Here is a 6,388-nt window from a genome sequence, read left to right on the forward strand (position 1 = left end):
GACTGCCGCGAGCTCGCTCACCCTACGAGCTGACGTAATTGCAAGAAGAAAGGTCGTCTTTATTGTAAGGAGGCGGAGGGGAACCGTGGCCAAGGGCTCGAACGGTGGTCCCATTAGCGTGGTAAGCACCAGGTCCAAGTTCCACGAAGGTGGAATCGGTTTCCGAGGGGGGTATAGGTTTACCAACCCTTTGAGGAACCTGGTAACCATAGGGTGGGTGAACACCGTGTGCCCTTCCTCCTCATGTCTGAACGCCGAGATGGCGGCAAGGTGGACCTTCAACGAGGATAGCGAGAGTCCTCCTCTCTTGAGGTCCAGTAAATACTCTAGTATTGTAGGTATAGGCGCCAAAAGGGGGGCCAGCTGTTTGGTAGAACACCAAGCCGTGAAGCGAGTCCATTTTTGCTTGTAGGTCTTCCTGGTGGAAGTCCTCCTGCTACTTTCTAGGACTTGCTGTACTTCCACTGTGCATGTGCTCTCTAGGGAGCCGAGCCATGGATTAACCACGCTTGCAGTCACAGGCTTTGGGGGTGCGGGTGCACTATGGACCCCTGGGCTTGCGTGAGCAGATCCGGCGCCACCGGAAGAGGCATCGGTGGACGGTCCGACATGCGCAGGAGTAGGGGGAACCATTGTTGTCGATCCCACGTTGGGACTATCAGGATCATCCGGGCCCTTTCCCTCCTGGCTTTCTGCAAGACTTTGTGGATCAGCACTGTGGGAGGAAACACACAAAGCAGGGGGCCCCTCCACGGGATTGTGAACGCATCCCCCAGGGACCCCCATCCCAGTCCTGCCCTGGAGCAGAATCATGGGCACTTCTTGTTGTGCTGAGTGGCAAACAGGTCTATTTGGGGAAAACCCCATGCGTGGAAAATCGGCCGTAGCAGATCGGGACGGATCTGCCACTCGTGTGTGAGTGCAAAACGCCTGCTCAGCTGGTCTGCCTTCACATTGTGCGCACCCGGCAAGTATGAGGCTTTCAAGATTATATTGTTGGCGATGCACCAGTTCCATAAGCGGATTGCTTCTGCGCATAAGGCACGGGATCGAGCTCCTCGCCTGTTTATATAAAACATGGTGGAGGTATTGTCTGTACTGATCCCGACGACTTTGCCTTGTATGTGGTCTCGAAAGTGTCTGCAGGCGTTGAACACTGCTCTGAGCTCCAGTATATTTATGTGTAGTGACTGTTCCGTGGGTGACCACAGTCCTTGAGTCACCTCTTCGCCCATGTGCGCTCCCCACCCTATGAGGGAGGCATCTGTAGTGAGAAAAACCGATATTTGCAGCTGGTGGAAGGGTACCCCTGTTAGCAGGTTCCTGGGGTTTACCCACCATTGTAGGGATTTGCGCACCCCGGCTGTGGGCGACACCACCCTGTGAACGGTGTGTACTGCCGGTTTGTATACACTCGCCAGCCAGTGCTGCATGCTGCGCATGTGTAACCTGGCGTTCTATACTACGAACGTCGCCGCTGCCATGTGGCCCAGCAGCTGCAAGCACATCAAGACCGGCACCGTAGGGCTGAAGGTGATGACCTGCACGAGGGAACCGATGGCCCGAAAGCGAGCCTCTGGTAGATATACTCTCGCTGTAACCGAGTTTATGCGAGCCCCTATGAACTCTATGTCCTGTGTGGGGTCTATTTTTGATTTTGCCAGATGGATAACCAGGCCGAGTGAAGAGAACGTGTTTGCTGTGACGCGTATCATGCACAGAACCTCCCCCTTCGAGGCCCCTTTGAGCAGGCAGTCGTCCAGATACGGGAAAATAAATACCCCCTGTCTGTGCAGGTAGGCTGACACCACTGCCAAGGTCTTGGTGAAGACTCTGGGGGCCGAGGAGAGGCCAAACTGTAGGACCTTGTATTGGAAGTGTTCGTTGCCTACCATGAACCGGAGGAATCGCTGGTGAGCCGGATGGATAGTTATATGGAAGTACGCGTCTTGTAAATCGAGGGCTGCGAACCAGTCTCCATCGTCCAGTGCTGTAAGGATGGAGGCGATTGTGGTCATCCGAAAACGTTGCTTGCGCAGGTACCTGTTGAGGCCGCGAAGGTCTAAGATGGGCCTTCAGCCTCCTGTCTTTTTCTCCGTGAGGAAGTACCTGGAGTAGAACCCTTTCCCTTGCAGTTGCTCCGGCACTCTTTCCACTGCCCCTATGAGCATGAGATGGTCCACCTCCTGCCTGAGCCTCGCTACATGGGAGGCCTCCTGGAGGTGGGGCTTGGGTGGAGGTCGTGACGGTGGGAGCGACTGGAAGGGGATGGCGTACCCCGTGGCTATGATCTCCAGCACCCATTCGTCTGTGGTGATCCTTTGCCACTGGTCGTAGAATGGTCGGAGGCGATGGTGGAATAGTCGCTTCGGATGACCTTGTGCGATGGTAGTGATGGCGCAGCCCTGGATCTGTATGTCAAACTTGTGGCCTTTGGCCCCGCCCCGAGGACGCACGGCTCTGTTGTGAACGTCGCCTGGGAGTTCTGTACTGCTGGTGCTGTTGATGTCGCCCTTGCTCGTAACCCCTGTGGTACTGGGGGCGCTGTTGCTGGTACTGGTACCGTCTTTGTTGAGGGTAGTACCTTTTCTTTGTGTATGGAGGGGTGTAAATCCCCAGGGTCCTGAGTGTGGCTCTTGAATCTTTACTGGAATGAAGGACCGAGTCAGTTGATTCAGCAAACAGCTTCTGCGAGTCGAAGGGAAGATCAACTATCTTCGCCTGCAGATCCCTCGGTATACCCGAAGTCTGGAGCCAGGACTCCCTTCGCATCACCACTGCCGTTGCTGTGGAACGTGCTGCTGTGTCCGCAACGTCCAGGGCGATCTGAACTCCCGTCCTCGAGGCCGCGTAGCCTTCTTGCACTATGGCCTTAAGCACCAGCTTTTTGTCCTCCGGAAGCGAGTCCATGAGGGAGGTTAACCTGGAATAGTTGTCGAAATTATGGTTCGCTAAGTGCGCTGCGTAATTTGCCATTCGCAACGTTAAAGTGGAGGAGGAGTAGACCTTTCTGCCGAACAGCTCTAGCTTCTTGGCATCTTTGTCTGTTCCCCCTGTCCTGAATTGAGATGTCTTTGATCTTTGTTGCGACGACTCCACCACCAAGGAATTTGGCTGTGGGTGGCTGAACAGGAACTCCATGCCCTTCGCCGGCACGAAGTATTTCTTATCCGCTCTCTTTTGGACAGGCGGAATAGTCGCAGGGGTCTGCCATATCGTAGTGGCGGACTCTAAGATCGCTTCATCAAGCGGTATTGCTACTCTGGAGGAGGCCGGAGGTCTCAAATTTTTGAGGAGCTTATGGTGTTTCTCTTGCACCTCTGCTGTCTGGATGCCTTGCGTGAAGGCCACCCTCTTAAACAGCTCTTGAAACTGTTTGAGATCGTCCGGAGGATGGACGTCCCCCGGGGCTGTAGCCTCGTCCGGGGAGGAGAGCGAGGAACCGCTGGGGTACGTCTCTCTGGACCCTTCCGGTTCCTGCTGGTGATGGTACACCCTCTCGCTAGAGGTTTGCGAGGGAAAATCTCGGGGTTCCATAACCAGTCCCCCCTGAGATGCTTGAGTCTCTGTCCCCGGTCGCAATTGCCCTCGGGGGTACGAGATCGTCTGTGGGGATCTTTCCCTAGTAGATTGCTGATGGTGTCTATGCCCCGCGTGGTAGGGGCGACCATGGCAGTATAGGCACTGTTCTTGGGAAGGTGACCTAGACCACTCCCTTGGTGCATACCCTCTGCATCTGGGGGAGGGAGATCGTTGAGACACTGGAGAGAGCGATTTTGCATAATAGTCCAGCGGTTCAAACCCCAGGAAGGGTGAAGGTGGTCCCAGCCAGGGTGAGGCTGGTTGCAAAAATGGAGAAGGGGGCTCCGGGTAGGCTAGGGGGGACCCCTGCCTTCTGGTTGGAGTCTGCAACATAAGCGGAGGGCTGTGAGAAAGCAACTCCACAGCCCTGTCTGGAGAGGGGCTGCAATGCCTCCTCTTGTGTGCAGCCTTCCCCCTCCCTGGAGGAGGTAACTCCGCCCCCTGACACACAGGGGATCCCGGCCCCGTCCGCACTGTGCTAGGCACGCTCGAAGGCGGTGCCGCACGTGCGGTGTCCTTCGGTGCCTGCAGGCTGCGTGCCTGCGCGCTCTGCACCGCCAGTTCCCCGGGGGTCGGTGCCGCTGCCTGCAGTGCCGCTGGTACCGGCGCTTGTTTAGCCGCCGCCCTGCCTGCGGTGCGGGGCGGCTGGCTGATTATCGGAGGCTGAGCCGCTTCCACGTGGCTCTCCGTGCCGCCGCCGATCAGCTGTTGCTGCGGCTGGGGGCTGCTCGCTCCTCCCGTCCCGCTCGCTGTTGCTGCTGGCAGGGATCGGGCTGGGGAGGCTTTCCTCCGTTTTTGCGCTGATGGGGTGAGGGAGGCAGCTTTCCTTTTATGGGCCCCGGAGGGTCCCTCCTGCTGCGGCTGCTCCGGCACGTCTGGCTAGAGGGCCTTATCAAAAAGCAGCATTTTAAGCCGCATCTCCCTGTCTCTCCTTGCTCTGGCTGTTAATTTAGCACAGAAGGAGCATTTCTGTGCAACATGGGACTCCCCAAGGCACCTTATGCATAGACTGTGCCCATCGGACGCTGGCGTCGCCTCTCGGCAGGACTCACATTTTTTTAAATCCTGAAGAGGACATTGTTGGTGAGTCTTTCAGTTGTTAAACGGGTACTTAGCACCTTCTCTGTGCTGTTTTCCCCTTCCGATGGCCTGCCGCAGCAGGAGGGCTGATGGCCCTATGCTCCTGGCCTCCGGCGCTTGTTACTGGGACTGGATTGAAGCTGTCCCGCTTGTAGTTTGTTTGTTGCTTTTGGTTTTTTGTTTTTTTTTTTGCAAAAATAACAACCGGCTAACTTGCAGTAGCCTAAGTACTTGAAAAACTTTAAAGAAAAACAGTTAAAGTCATTGAATACGCTACTTGGCCTTAGCCTAGTTCGGATTCCGTCTGCAGCTGACGGCGGTTAAGAGGAACTGGCGGGGACCGGATCGCGCACATGGCCAGGAGCGTGCAAGGGAGCGGTGCGCGCCGGCGCATGCGCGGTCCGGCAGAAACTGCTTGGAAGATCCGATCTGCGGCGCCGGGCAAGCCCGACACCTATTGTGGAGCACCCACAGGGACACTCGAAGAAGAACTTGGTCTTTTTGGCCTCTGAGGATAGAACAAGAGGCACTGGATTTAAACTGCAGCAAGGGAGTTTTAGGTTGCACATTAGGAAAAAGTTCCTAACTATCAGGGTGGTCAAACAGTGGAATAAATTGCCAAGGGAGGTTGTGGAATCGCCATCGCTGAAGATATTTAAGAACAGGTTACATAGATGTCTATCAGGGATGGTTTAGACAGTACTTGGTCCTGCCATGAGGGCAGGGGGCTGGACTCAATGGCCTCTCGAGGTCCCTTCCAGTCCTAGTATTCTATGATTCTGTGAACCATTGTGGTAGAAAGCAGCAGCTGTTTGAAGGTGCACAGCAACCAAACAATTTATTAGGAGATTTTGTAATTATTTTCTCCTGAAGGTAGCTTTTATTTCGACTACTGACAGGCTTTATTTTGTTCTGCACACAGGGTCTTCATGTTGATACCGTGCTGATTAGGTAGTCAGCATCCTTCGATCCTGAGGGATCATGGGTTTGCACCCCAGTTGGACTGATTCAAGCAGAGTCTTCTGTGGCTGTGCAATCCAATCCAGGAGTGGTAGTCCTTTCCGCACTGTGAGCAGCAGCAGGCAGATGTCGCTCTGGTATCACGGGCATGGATCTTTCTGAGGGCTCTCCTGTCTTCCACTTCCTTCACCAAGGTAGTTTCATACAAAGCAAGAGCTTCCTTCACTCCGTTTCCAGGCATGCCTGTCTGAGGCAAGCGAATGCCAGGTGTTCACACTGATAGAGCACTGAGGTCACTCTTGCACGTGTCCTTGTAGCGCAATTTAGGTCACCCTTTTGGCCTCTTTCCAGACGCCAGTTTGCCGAAGAGGAGGTCCTTCTGCATTCAGCCAGCCGTCATGTGAGAGACATGGCCCAGCCAGCGCATACGCCTCTGTTTGAGAAGGGTGAACATGGAGGCGGTGCCTGCCCTCTCAAAGACTGCGCTACTGGGGACCTTGTCCTGCCATGAGATACCGAGTATGTGCCTAAGGCAGCGCATGTGGAATGTGTTGAGCCGCTGCTCTTGTTTTGAGCACAAAGTCCATGTTTCACTGGCGTACAGCAGTGTGCTCAAAACACAGGCTGCGTAGACCTGCACCAGGGTGTGTACAGTGAGCTTATTGTTAGCCCATACTCTCTTCGTCAGCCTGGAGAACGTTGTCGCGGCTTTTCCAATGCACTTGTTGATCTCGCTATCAACTGTGCTGATTATATCTTTCTGTAC

Source organism: Carettochelys insculpta, chromosome 29, assembly GCF_033958435.1.
Source record: "Carettochelys insculpta isolate YL-2023 chromosome 29, ASM3395843v1, whole genome shotgun sequence".
Classification (NCBI taxonomy): domain Eukaryota; kingdom Metazoa; phylum Chordata; order Testudines; family Carettochelyidae; genus Carettochelys; species Carettochelys insculpta.